Here is a 15,012-nt window from a genome sequence, read left to right as displayed (position 1 = left end):
TTATGGGTGTGGAAGATCTGAATGAAAATTTATCGGTAGATGATGTAATTTCCCAAATGTTATTCCTTAAGGAACAGTGTTGCAAACCTTGGACACCTTGTTCCAGTAGCCAGCATTGATGGTCACTCCGGGACCACATATCTTTCTATACATTGGTAATGTCCAAGTTCAATACAAAACAGCACCAGTTAGAGCAAAGATCCGTCACTTTACATTTTTATGTGTAGAAGAATTCCTTAAATCCATTTTGATTTTGTGTTCCATGTTTTGCACAGTTAATAATGACATATTATCGTCCTATCTTGACAAAATGACTGGTGTTACTTACGTTGCCACCCTGTAAGCAGCACTGGTTATGAATGCCTCTGGCCCTGGCCTTTTTTCCTTGGAAAATCTAGTTGAATGCTTGTGGACCAATCTCCATCAGAGATGATCGGTACTTCCCGTGCTGGCTGATCATGACTGATAACTGTGAACTGATTTGGAAATATTAGACTGTCATTGGAGCAAGGATAAAATTCAGGGAAAGTTTCTTTACACCAAAGTTTTTTTTAAATCATGAAGTGGTTTGCCAGTGGGAATCATGGAGGAAAAGAGTTATACATTATAGGAAAACAATTATAAATCTCTAAAGAAAAAACATATTTGAAGATCAGGCTAACCATTGAGTCATAGAGAGATATTGCATGAAACATGTCCTTTGGTCCAACTTTCAACCACCATTTTATACCAATTCTAAATTAATTTCTATTTTTTATTCTTCTCACAGTATCACCAACATCCTGAGATTCTGTTACTCACCTGCACTTTAGGGACCATTTGCAGTGACCAATTCATCTACCAGTCCACATATTTTTGGAAGATGGGAGGAAACCAGAGCACCCTAAGGAAATCCATGAAATAGCAGGGAGAATGGTGCAAATGGCAGCTTTCTAGGTCAAGATTAAACTGTGAGGCAACAGTTCAACTAGCTTTGCCACAGTACCACTGTGGGTTTAGTTGTGCATTAATCATTCAAAGAACAGATATTGATCTGATTAAACAAATGTCAGAACTTTGTGCTGTAAACAAGCACAGTTTAATGTACTAAGCACCAGGTCAACCTGTAAATTAGGGAATCGGTAGTTAAATTTACTATTGCTAAATTGTATTTAATTATTAATTTTCATAGGATTTTGACAAACTACAAAACTCCAGATGTCAGAAAGGTGGCAAATGTAATTTAATGTTGAGATCTGTGGAGTAATATGAAAGATTTGGTCGGGAAATATAAACAGTTCTCTGCACAAGTACCCTTAATTCCCTTTGGCATCAGGATTTCCATTTGAATGCAAAAATCCCAGAGCCATATTCTGTTACTGACAGCGGCTTTTCCATCTATGCTCCAATATTGTGTGGTGGGAGACAAGACGTTAAGTATCCTGGCAGGCTCTGGGAGGGTACTCTACTAGTTCAACAGAGAGATGCTGGGAACCGCAGAACAAATAGGCCCAGTGAAGGAAGGTCATGTGATCAATAACTGGACAGTGATTAGCTGAGACAACTTTATAGATGTGTGATTTGACCATGAGAAACAGTGTGAATGAGATCAGAGTGTCTGGAACACTCTGTGTCTGGAGCAGTCCGTAAAGGGGCTGCATGATGAGAAAAGTATGAACAATGAAGAGCCCCCTATCCTGATTAGCAGTGTTTTGTTTACCCAGTCCTTCAAAGACTCATAACTTGAAATAATTGATTTCAAAATCAATTTTGTCCCAGGTTGGGGTACAAACAAGGAAAACCTTTTGCAGACTGGAAGAAATAAAATACAAGAGTGACCTGAGACATTGTGAGTTATAACCTGGGAACAATCATTTTAAGAAAGAGCACCCTGTCTTTGGAACTCAGAGAAGACTCTAACTCGGTGGTAGTGCTTCTTTTTAGTTCAAGCTCACATGGGAAGTATTTAAGTACATGCGTGAATCTTATGATTTAATATAAGAGTGGCAATAGGGTCAACATTTGGATTTCTCATGAAGTTCTTTGCATGAGAAGTTTTGTTAATTCCACACTTGCCTGAACAATCTTCTCCACATCAAACCTGGTCAAAGTGTAGCTTCTCCATTCACTTCAATGGAAGGGCATGGTTGCAAGTATTATATTGCTTCAAAGTGATTAAGTTTATTTAAATGCTTGATGTGTTTTAATTTTAAACTTCAATAGTTTTTAATGAATTTCAATATGGGCTAAGAAAGTTTTTCCTCAAGTGGAGGAGTTTAAGAACAGATATGATTGAGGTATAAAGTTATGAGGGGTTTAGATAAGGTAGACTGTAGGAAACATTTCCTCAGGCTCGATAAAACTCCAGGACATGGAATAATATTAACTGTAAGAGAAATAATCTTGGGTTGTGGTGGTGGGGAACCATCTCCACCCAAAGAGTGGTGAGTACCTGGAGTACACTCCCTGAGAGAGTGGTGGAAGCCATGTCACAGACAGTATTGAGAAGAGACTACTCGAGCACATGTAGTACCTAGACATGGAAGGCTGCAGGCCAAGTACTGGAAGATGGGACTAATAAGGGCAGGTACCCACTGGTTGGTATGGACAGGATGGGCTGAATGGTCTGGTTCCATGCTGTATGGCTCTATGACTATGGCTCTGGAATGTCTGAGTTGTTCCAGTTGCCAGAAACAGCCTGTGAGAGTGGCTATGGTTTAATGGCTGACTTAGATTATTTCAGCAATTTTCTTTTGCTACTCACTAGCTCCCATCTGCGTTCTCTTCCCTCTATTTCCTCCTTAGTGCAGCTGCTGGAACTGCAGATTTATGACTCCAATGAACTGGGTTTATTTCTGTGGTGCTGCTTGTGTGAAGTTTGAACATTTTCCCTTTGACACTATGAATTTCCCTGTGGTTTCCTCCCACATCCCAACAGTCTGCAGCTTGGTAAGTTAATTTGCTGTGGTAAGTTGTCACGTAAGCAGTAATGAGGAGTTGAATCTGGGGCATGAAATAAGCCATGGGAATTTAGAGAGAATAAAATAGGTTAGGATAGGACCACCAGGTTCAAGAACAGTTACTACCCCTCAACCATCAGGCTCTTCAATAGAAGGGAATAGCCACTCTCAATCATCTATTGAGATGCTCTCACAACCAATGAGCCCACTTTAATGTCTCTTTATCTCATTATCTCATGTTCTTGTTATTTATTGCTATTTATTTATACTGTATTTGCATTTGCACAGTTTGTTGTCTTCTGCACTCTGGCTGATCTTTCATTGATCCTGTTATAGTTACTGTTCTATAGTCCTGCTGAGCATACCCGCAGGAAAATAAATCTCAGGATTGTATATGGTGGCATATACGTATTTTGTTTAAAAAATTTACTTTGAATCTAAATATGGGTTCAATGTCCTGAAAGACCTGTTTCAGTGCTATATCCATGACTCTATTACACTGCGTTGGTATTTAACTTTGCTGATAACCATGCCATATTACAATGCAAGGTCTTTTTACAAATCGACAAAGCTAGCTTCTCTTTGTAGTTTTGGAACCTGGTCAGCGAAGTCCAAAGCTCTGATGTAAGTTAGTGGGGAAGCAAATTGCTAAGTGAAAGCTCTTGGTCAACATATTGGTGAAAAAAATGAAATGCCATATATGATGTTTATATACACCTAAATAAATGTGGCTGTGCAAGTAAAAGTCTGAATTAAACCAGAAAATGCAGCAGATAACACCGGACAACAATGCTTTTGCTTCCTGAATACATTTGGGTGCATCTTATAGATTTTGGGCTGCAGATCATGAAAATCATCATGAAATTTCCTTACCATTTCACGCACCATTTTTTGAAATCACCTATATTTGTTATTTCAATTCATAATTCAAATCAGAATAACTGATGCCAAGACTAAGGAAGGCATTTTTGTTGGTCTACAAATTAAACAGGACATTAGTGGCAGGCAATTCGAAGAACTTCTAGTGGGACCAGAGAAAATCGCATGGAAGGCATTCAAGGATGTTGTTCTAAGTTTTCTTGGCAATTACAGAGCACCAAACTACTCACAGGTGGTTAAAAGCATGATTCAAGCATACAAAGTCATGAAGTGCAACATGTCACTGAAGATTCATGTTCTGCATTCCCATTTAGATTTGTTCCCTGCAATTCTTGGTGCTGAGAATGATAAGCATAGTGAAAGGTTTCACCAGGATATTGTGATCATGGAAAAACAGTGTCAGGGCAATCAGAATTCATCACTGCTGGCTGATAATTGTTGGTCACTTAAGTGAGAAGCCTCAAACACTGAATATGAATGTAAACCATCAACAAAACATTTTAGCTTATTTGAACAATTGCAAAGTGTCAGCACTGTTATGCGATTCTATTCAATAGAAGTTAATTTATTCTATTCAATAAAAGTTCAATAATTATTCAATTCAATAAATGTTAATTTCTTGTTTCTCCACTTTCCTACTTGATACAAGTAATATGAAATTATATTTGTGTTCAGCTTCAAATGGTCTATCATAAACCAAAAACAAATTCGGAGGAAGAAACACTTACGAAAAAATTTGTTGTCCAATCTGAAAAACCATGCAACGTTTGTGTTGAGGGAAACAGGATTAGTATCACATCAGAACTGAAAAATAACAAAACCAATATGTTTGTAAATTGCAGAGAAAGGGAAGGGGTATGGAAGGAACTAAAGGACTATGTGACTATGAATCCTGTGACACAACTATGTTGGTATCATCTGAAAGAGAAAAAAAATTAAGCAGGTGTTTGTTCAAGGAACGCAGGTAGAGGAAGATGAATGAGAACTTTGTTAGCTGCAGAACGTGGTAATTGTTAGAAATCTGAAAATACTCAGCAAACCAGGGAGCATCTGTGAAGAGCGAAAAAAAAGCTGGAATAATGTTACAGGTAGATGATCTAATGTCAGATCTGGGCAGTTCTGGCACAAACAGTAAAGGCTTTTCACTGTATCAGATCGATGGGAAGATTGCAGCCACTTGATAGTGTGGTGAATCGACTGGGACTCCTACGGATGGAGGGGGTTCTCTTTTCATGTGGGCCTGTGAACATACATGCTTTTCATCTTGGTGGGCCTGGTACGTCACTCGCACACTGTAAGCTGCCTAGCTTGTACCATTTCAAACGTAACTCAATAAAAACATTTAATCATACTACTCCATTGCAGTTCTTGCTCTGTGCTGATGAAACACGCTTGCTATCAGGAACAGTTGGATTCAATATTGAACAAACCTGAGTGCTGTAAAGTGATCAGATGAAAGAGCAGGATTGCAATTTGATTTTATGTTGAGCTTCAATGGAACACTGTAGGAGGTAAAAGACAGCAGGGTTAGAGCTTATCTGTTGGTATAAAACTACAAGGAGGTGATTGAATTGGCTTAGATCCCAACACCTTGCCTAACTCACAAATGGATTATTATATTAAATTTCCATATATATTGATATTCTTAAGATGCAAAAAAATAATGATGAACAGCAATGTATAGTTTATTAATGGTGAAGATGTTTTCTTTGTGAAAACAGATTTGAGAGATTAGGATTTGTCTTCTTGAGTTCAGAAGGGTAATGACCAGAAGTTACAAAAAATTCAGAGGTATGATGTATTAATTTTTCACTCGTTAGTAACAAGAAGATACAAATACAAGGCAATTAAAGAAGAGAGAAAAGTGTTTACTTGTGCAACACTTCAGCTTGAAGTGTTATTAAACGAGCTTCTACACATTATTAAAAAAGAGTGAGTGTAAAAATGAAAAAGAATTGAAGCTTAAGGAAGTGAACAGAAAACTACAAGGCTACAGGGAGAAGGATCAAGGTGATGGGTCAGTGAAAAAGGTTATGAAGATAAGGATGCACAAGGTAAAATCAAACTGACAGAATTCTTAATTAACTTGTCTTAGGATTTGCTGGCAAAATGCTTGGTGGATGTCACATGAGAAGAAGAAACAAAAAGGATAAAACACAAGGAAATTTGAAGATGCTGGAAATTCAGACAAGGATAAAACTATGTTTAAGAGTGAGGAAAGTAATAAATTAATAAAATGTAGAAAATAGAGGTTCCCAGGTTTGGATGGATTAAAAGAAGATGGTAAAGCTGTAGTGGACACAAGGGATTGTGTGCAAAGCACTGGTGAGCAACTCAATTGAATGCTGTATTTGAAAAAAAGAAGATGGAATGAGTTCAGGAATGATAGCCCCATTCCCACAATAGCGGTTAAGAAAGTTAACAATATTTTTATTCAAATATGTAACAAAACAAACCTGGAAACTGAATGCATAATATAAAGTGGACAGCATCAATTTTCCAAAGAAAGGAATTGCATGCTTGGCCAAACGATAAATAAGTGAAATAAAGATGAGATTTCTAAAAGCTTTCTGTTAGCTATCCAGCACTCTCTAGTTGCTGGAATAAGTACACATATTCCTTCAAGACACAAAGTCATAGCAGGAATCAATGTCCAATCTTGGACTACAGAAGAAATTAAAGATGTCACTAAATTGAAAGGAAACACTGATAATGCAAAAAAAAAGCAGTAAAATTGAGGACTGGATCAAAAATTGGTAAAGGATAACAACATTGATAAAACATGAGAATATTGAATATGTGAGTAAACGGGCATGAAGAACTTCACAAACCTGTTAAAATGAATCCTCCATCTTGTGATTTGCAGTTTTCTTTCTTGCATCTCAACAATTTTCTACACGCGTTGTGAGAGTGACTACACTTAACATCAAGATAACATTTAACCAAGTCTGGTATCAAATTGCCCTGTTAAAACTGAAGTCAATGGGAATCAATGGAAACCACTTAAGTATGTTAAGTCATACCTCACACAAAAGGAAGACGATTGTGGTTGTGGAGCCAATTATCCCAGCCCCAGATCAATATTTCAGGAGTTCCTCACAACCGTATGCTACACCAGTCATCTCTAGCTGCTTCATCAATAGCCCCTCTTCCATCATAACGTCAAAGCGGGAAAGATTGCTGATGAATAGATAACATTTAATTCTATTAGCAACCACTCATGCCTATATGTATTAAGATCTTGGCAAGATTTATGTGTGGATTGATAAATGGCACATTTGTGCCAGGTAATGACTATCGCCAACAGGACGGGTTATAACCATCTTCCCTTGACATTAGCAGCATTACTATTCCCAGATCTCACCATCAGTTCCCTGGGATTACCATTAACCAGAAACTCAATATCATGGATATAAGAACTAACTAGCGGCTGGGTACTTTGTCATGTGTGTTTCACCTCCTGCTACCCGTAACAAGTCAGAAACATAGTGGAATACACTCCACTTGCCTGAAAGATGACAGCACCTACAACCCTCAAAATGAGTGACAGTTGATTGGTACACTACTCAGCACCTAATTATTCAGGCCTCCAACCACAAAGTGGCTCAAAATGCATTGCCATCATTCACCCAGGCCACTGCACATCTGCTACCTCTATCACCAAGAAAGACAATGTTGGCAAGTACATAGGAACACCAACACTTGCAAATTCCCCTCCATATCTTACACCATCCTAACCTAAAAACATTTTTTTTATTGTCACTGAATTTAAAATCTGGATCTCCTTTTTCAACTGCACAGTGGTAGTTTCTTCACCCAACGGACAGATACAATAAATCCTGAAGAGACATTTAGATGGGCTCATGAACAAGCAGGGAATTAGATGGATACAGACCTTGTACTGGCAGATGGTATTAGGTACATCAGCACAATTGACACAGATATCACAGGATGAAAGATCTGTTCCATTGTTGTACTGTTCTATGTTTATTATTCTAGGTTTTCTGTGTTATATGACTACACTTCATCTACCTATCACCTCCCAGCTTCTCACATCATCCACCCCATCCCCCCAATCCCCACCTTGTCCCCTCTCACCTGGTCTCACCTATAACCTGTCAGCTTGTAGCCCTCCCCCTTCCCATACATTATTCTGGTTTCTGCCCCTTTTCCTTCCCAGTCCTAATGAAGGTCTGAAATGTTTAGACCCCTCCATAAATGCTGCCTGAATTGCTGAGTTCCTCCAAGATTTTGTGTGTGTGTCACAGAAAAGCCTGTTGCACATTCTGCTCTCAGAATACATTGTCTAAGATGTCTGTTGTGTGAAAGTAAGAGATGAGTTGTGATAGGTTGCAGTTATTTCCAACATTTGCCTGAACCCAGTTCAAAGTATAGAAGCTGAACACTGCAGGAAAGGAGTTCTTGCATGGTCTGTGATTTGTCCTCCGGCAGCAACATGTGGTGCATCTCAAAGCGGCTTTCATTATTGAATTATTGACTTCTTTTGCTTCCTTCATTGATGAAATGCACATAGCAAAATGGTTTCCTGAAAATGGCCTTTCTCTTCTTAAGTGTTCTCCTCTTGAAGATTGTCCTGTTCTGCATTCACTCCAGTCATTCTCTCTGTCCTGCTGTTCTCTAAAAGGAATAGTTGCTAAACTACTTGTATTAAGAAACAAAATAAATGAAGACAAGACAGCTCCAACAGCTTCTGACTCACCTCTTCCTACAGATTTAAACAATTCCAAAGAATAAAAATAGCCAAACTTCACTGGAAATCAATCGGCATTGACTCACTAACATCAAAGCTTACAATGATTTTCTTTAAATAGCACAGGTGGAACAGCCATCCTGTTTATGAAAGCTTGATCCTCCATGCAGGCTTAACACCTTGCGTGATTTGCATTAAGAAGTTCCAATCTAACAGTATTGTACTTAAGTAACGATTGCATGCTGAATGGCATGATCCACCTGCGCTTCATATTTCCATGCTGAGGTCTCCACTTCTTACCATTTTTACAAATAACTTGGTATGAAAATACAAAATGTCTAGTCACTAACTGTAGACATAAAGATTGAGAGTTAAGAACATGGCAGATAGGACATAGGAGGCAGCAAAGGAATATAGAATGATTAATTATATGGATTTGGCAAATGGAGTAAAAAGTGTGAAAAAGGCAGGATGGTTTATTTTTTGATGGTAAATTGAAAAGGAGCTAAGCTAGCAAATGAGATGGGATGCAGAAATCTAAAATGCAGAGGAGTCTCGATGACCTGGTCAATGATTCACCAGCAGTATTTATTCAGTATTCAGCAAGTTACCAGGTAAGCTCATGGAATGCCATTACTTATTGCTCAGGAAATTTATACTCATATAAAAATAAGAATGTTATTTAGCCCACCAGTAAGACATCTTAATTACTGTTGTTACGTCCGTAGCCCCTGCCTTTGTGAGAATTGCAAGATCACCGTTGGGTTGGGTCAAGGGGCCCAGGAAAGGAGAATGGGACGTGCAAAATGCCTTATTTCCCCGGCGATGTAAAGCTACGGGACATGGCCATTGTCTCCGGAAGACCAAGTTGTGTATTGAGTACTGTACTATTCATTGAAGCCCCTCAGGGGATGACCAGAGGGGGCTGGTTGAGGGATTGCATCATCCCAACCTGATTGACATCTGAGACCCCGTGAGTAAGGATAAAAGAGGGTCTAGGGAACAACCTCTTTAGACGCACCAGAAGAAACGTTAAGCGACCATGTAACAGCAGGAAGTCATCGGAAGGAGGCCACGTGCGTTCAATTCCGTGGCTGGAACCATGGAAAACAGCTTTTAGCTAACAACGGGGAAATTCCCTCCCCTGACTCAACGGATTGGCATCATAAAAGACCTGGGCAAGTTTAAACCACATCGTTTTTAAACCCAACAACGCTGCAGCTTGAACGAACTGATAGTGACTGTTATCTTTCCATCGGACAATACATTATCCCCTAGACAATGATAGAGCTATTTCTTATTGATTATTATTATACCCGCACTTTAGATTTAGTATTGACGATGTATATTATCTGTATGTTTGCATTAATCTTATTTTTGTGCCCTTTATCAATAAATACTTTTAAAAATAGTACCATCAGACTTCAACGGACCTCTCTGTCTTTGCTGGTGAGTGATCTAGTTACGGGAGTTCGTAACACTGTGTATATTATTGATCTCCTTATTTAAGGAAGGATGCAATTCAGAGACTGGTTATGAGGCTTACAAGACAGCTTATGAGAAATAAATCAGACAGTGTATGCTACTGTGTACATACTGGTAGTCAGAAAAGTGAGAGGGAACATTTTTTGGATATAAAATGTGGAGGGGTCTTGACTGTTTTATATATCTGCACTAGTGGGGAAATCATGAAGTAAGGGTATTCGATCTAAAAAAATGTGTGATCCAGTTAGGACAGAGATGAGGTGAAAATTCTCCTCTCTGTGACTTGGACTTGTTATCCTCCAAGAATCGTGGAATATTTTATGACAAAGGTAGATAGCAACTTGATGACCAACAAATTAAAAGATTACTGTTGATGGATGAAAATATAAAGCTTTTTGGCCAGCAATGACCTTATTAAATACTGCAGCAAGACTGAGGGCCTGTGTGACTTACTCCTGCTCCTATTTCATTTTGTTGTGTACTTTGGGGTGGGTGGGTGGGGTGGTAGTGAGAGGTGGAGTCACTGAGCCGCTACTTCAGTACAGTATTTGTCTGGTCAATAATGACACCAGAATATTGATAGTGATTAGAAATAATATGATGGAACGTCTGGATGAGATGTCTGGATTGTTGGATTTTGAAGCTTTTAATCCAAGGTTCTTTTGGAAATTTGGAGACACGAAACTTGTTGCTTCACAATTATTTTATTAAGTATTAATAGAACAAAGAAAGTTGAAAATGTAGAGTTGCAAACCAAAGGATTGAAGGCTTAAAGTGGTGCGGCCTCATGATCAACATTCTATTCAAGTTGGCAGATAAGAGTCAGCCAATCAGACACCCCTTATTTCAAATATCCCGAGAAGCTTCCAGGGTTTTCCAGAATGGCACAAATGTAAGCACTAGGGGACACACTGAATAATTGTATATACATAATGTGGCCACTAGGAAGCATACTAAACAGATACATTTATATAGTAGTTATATAAAATACCAGTACATAATTAATTGTTCAACTGCAGAGAAAATAACAATAAAGCAGTCTAGCCCAACAGGATTTATCTGTGTTTAAGTTTCCATGTTCGGGCACCTTTCTGAAGTGGTGTTTCTTGCTGTTTTGCAACGTACTCTAGATTACTTTCCTTCTGCATGTGAACATCACTGCTTCATTATCAGAGGAGATACAAGTGGAATAGCAATCATCAATGGACATCCCCACTGATGACATTATAATGCAGGGAACTTTAACAATGAAGCATTTAATGATGATGTGTCAAGGGCATAGAGGAATACATCCAGAGATACCATGATATAAAAATGATTGGCTTTCAACAATCACAACTGTTTCTCTTTGTTCTAGATATGACATCAGCAGGTAGGGATATTACTCTGGAGACTCAAGAATGCAAATGGTGGATTCTGATGCAACAAACAATATGCTGAAGGATCTATAGAGGCAGAGGAATTGTGGACATTTCAGGGTGAAACTCTGCATCAGTACTGAGTGGAGAGGTAGAATAGCCAGTATAAATAGGACAGAGGGTGTAATGAGAAAGGAGACTGGAATTGACCTGTGGACCATGGCAAGGTGAAGGATGATGAGCAGATAGAGCCTTTTGAGCGTGGGTTCAGAGACAAAGGCAGGATTGTACCCTGGTTTCAAATTTCAGTTTTTTTAGGATTCAAAAGCTCCCTTGATATTTCAGGCTGTTATTCTCACCCTTTGCTCATTTTTGGACTAATGCTTTAATAACGTAAAGCCTTTGTTGAGCATAGATGGGTACAATTTTGATGAAAATGTGTCACCTGGTTGAATACCAACGACATGTTCCATCACTTTACTGATGATTGACAGTAGGCTGATAGGACAGTAATTGGCTGGATTAGATTTGCCAAGTAGGACATACTTGGGCAATTTCCCAGTTTGTCAGGTAGGTGCTATATTACAGCTGCTTGCAGCTACAGTGGATCACCTTGGTCCGGAGGCTGAAATTGTAGAGTCAGAGATTTTTAACAGCCAGAGCATGGAATAAGGCTCTTCAGCCCAGCTTAACTGTGCTGACCAGCTTGCTTAACTGAGCTAGTTCCATTTGTCTGTGTTTGGCCCTTATCCCCCTAAAACTTTCCTATCCCTATAGCTATTCAAATACCTTTTAAATGTTGGTTGTACCCTCCTCTGGCCCCTCTTTCCATGCACTAATCATTCTCTGCGTGAAATAGTGCCCCTTGGATCCTTTTTAAAATATTCTTCTCTCACTTTAAACTAATGCGCTATAGTTTTGGCTCCACCCATGATATTACAAATCTCTATATTTATTATTTCCTATCAGAGTCACCTTATCTTCAACTACTCCTGTGCCTAGCACTTCCTTACTATGTATATAAGCTAAGCTTATGTATATCGGGCTACAGTCAACAGTTACTTACATTGTGTTTTATAGAATTGCTTTTATGTTTATATTTATTGTTTTTTATGCTTGTTGTGTTTTTTTATGCTGTATTGGATCCAAAGCAATAATTATTTTTCCTTCTTTCACCTGTGCTCTGAAGAATGACAATAAACAATTTTGAATCTATAATAAGGTCCCCACTCAGCCTTATTGGGGAAAGAAGCCCAAGTCCTCGCCTCTCCATCTTCTCCTTAGAATGAAAGCTCTTCAGTGCCGGTAAAAGTTTTCTGCATCCACTCCAGTTTCATGACATTCTTTCTATAGCGTGTTATGAGTGATGAACAGACTTGATGGAAATGGGGTGCAGAGTTAATCATTCCCCCCCCCCCCCAGAGAACTATGAACTATTGCTGTTGCTATGCTGCTACTGAGAGAGAGAGAGAGAGAGAGATGACGCCCAGGCAAGAACATCTGCTGCAGATAAGAGGGAGAGAGAGACTGTTGATTTATTGTATTTTGACTCTTCCTGGATTATTTACCTTTCACTACAAGGACTTAACTTTGCTTGTTAATATTCCTCAGGAGACAGCAGGAGTGGCCTGATTTGATGGACACAGTCATTCAGAGTTGATGGATAGCTATTAGTAGGGATAAAAGACAGGTCTGGAGAGACACCCTTCAGACACACCAGCGGACACTAACTGAGTGTTGTGGACCCACAAGAAAGGTGGGGGCTTTGGAGACTGAATCAGGAGATCGGTCAATAAAGCTCACAGTGTGACGGCAGGGCCGGTGGGGACTTGTGTGTGTGTGTTCACTCATGCCAGAGTGACGAGTCCACGACAGAAGAGCAGTCTAGCTGAAGAACAGATGGGTCATAGCTGAATGACCACAACGATACGATGGAATAAGAAAGCAATAGAAGGTTTGCTTGCTGCAGCTGTTACATCTCGCTCGCTCTCTCTCACTCTCTCTCTCTCTCTCTCTCTCTCTCCAACGATTACAACACAACAGCCATAGCTACCTCAGCACGCATGAACTGAACTTTATACTTTTCTATGACAATTCATTTACCCCTAGACATCGATAGAGCTTGTTTATTGCTTATTATTATTCCTACACTTCTAGGTTTATTACTGCTATCTTGTTTTATATGTATATTTGCATTTTTGATACTGTATTGTGTAGTTTACTAATAAACACCTTTAGTTTTGATACCACAAGACTCCAACAGATTCTTCTTTCTCTGCTGGTCTGACACCCAGTTACGGGGTACATAACAAATTGGTGCCTCGTCTCCGGGATTTGATTACCAAATTGGGGGGCCAGTGAATCAGGATAGAAGTCCTTTATCTGATCTGGTTGTGTGGATAACCAGACAGGAAACCAGCAGAGGTGGAAATTGACAAATTTTTATAAGACCCGACTTCGGGGGCATCAGAGGATGCCAGGAAGGCGGAATTGGTAAGTGTTGCGAAATGATTAAATCTCTCAGCAGTGAAATTGACGATGAGAAAGTTGGACATACAGAAAGCAATAGCTGTGCATTATGTATCCGAGGGTGTGTTCCCATCGGATGTATTGGACCTGTTCCCTGAGAGGAAACCAGCCGAGGGTGAGGTTCAGTTACAGATAGAAAAATTAAGGTTGGCTGAGGAAAAGGAGAAAAGGGAGGATGAGCTCCAGATAAAGGAGATGGAGGCTGAAAGGCAGAGACATTTTTACCGACCTTGTATTAAAAGGGGTTACCGGATGAGGAGGAAAAGGATAGTGGGGTTAAGGAGAGGAGGTAGAGCTACCATTAGCAAGGAGGGATTTTATAAAGGAGCAGAGACGTGATGAGGAGCTTGTGGCATTGAAAGAATCAGCTCTTTCTGAAGCAGAGATTGATAAGGAACCAGGGGGATACTACCTGAAGGAGGGAGTGTTAATGAGGAAGTGGAGGCTGACCACGGTGCCAGCCAATGAGGACTGGGTGGTGGTACACCAGGTGGTGGTTCCAAAGGTCTACCAGGATGAAATTTTGAACCTGGCTCATAAGGTACCCCTAGGTGGACATTTGGGAGTAAGGAAGACAGTAAATAGGGTTATGAAAGATTTTTATTGGCCAAGTATGAGGAAGAATATTATTGACTATTGTAAAAGGTGCCATACTTGTCAGGTGGTAGGAAAGCCAAATCAGGTTCTCCCTAATGCACCCCTAATCAGACCAATACCTGCCTTTGAGGAGCCTTTTTCCCGAATCATCGTGGATTTTGTGGGTCCTTTGCCTAGAACTGCGAGCGGGCGGCAATACGTCATGACCATGATGTGTGCTGCTACTCGATTCCCAGAGGCTGTGCCCCTGGGGAATATTAGGACTCCTGCGGTGGTAAAGGCCCTCATTAAATTTTTCACCACAGTAGGGTTACTTAGAGAGATACAGTCAGATCAGGGGAGTACCTTCATGTCCCGTGCATTTCAGCAAATGTTGACTCAGATGGGAGTTAAACAAATTCTAGCCTCTGCATACCACCCGGAATCTCAAGGAGCATTGGAAAGATTCCACGCGACTTTAAAGACCATGATTAAAACTTACTGTCAGGAAAACACTCAAGACTGGGATTATGCA

The 15,012-nt window shown here is 39.7% G+C and overlaps 1 long non-coding RNA gene across 1 annotated transcript in view; it reads left to right on the top strand.

Annotated features, from left to right (window-relative positions):
* Positions 1-9,909, top strand: part of LOC132379585 (uncharacterized) — a 31,672-nt gene extending 21,763 nt beyond the window's left edge. Inside the window, exon 3 of the long non-coding RNA XR_009507478.1 lies at positions 9,258-9,909. This is a non-coding gene — a long non-coding RNA (uncharacterized LOC132379585). The remainder of the gene's footprint in view (positions 1-9,257) is intronic.
* The last annotated feature ends 5,103 nt before the right edge of the window (positions 9,910-15,012 follow it).

Source organism: Hypanus sabinus, chromosome 22 (genome assembly GCF_030144855.1).
Source record: "Hypanus sabinus isolate sHypSab1 chromosome 22, sHypSab1.hap1, whole genome shotgun sequence".
In the NCBI taxonomy this organism is placed as follows: Eukaryota; Metazoa; Chordata; class Chondrichthyes; order Myliobatiformes; family Dasyatidae; genus Hypanus; species Hypanus sabinus.
This window is presented reverse-complemented; position numbering and strand designations above follow the sequence as displayed.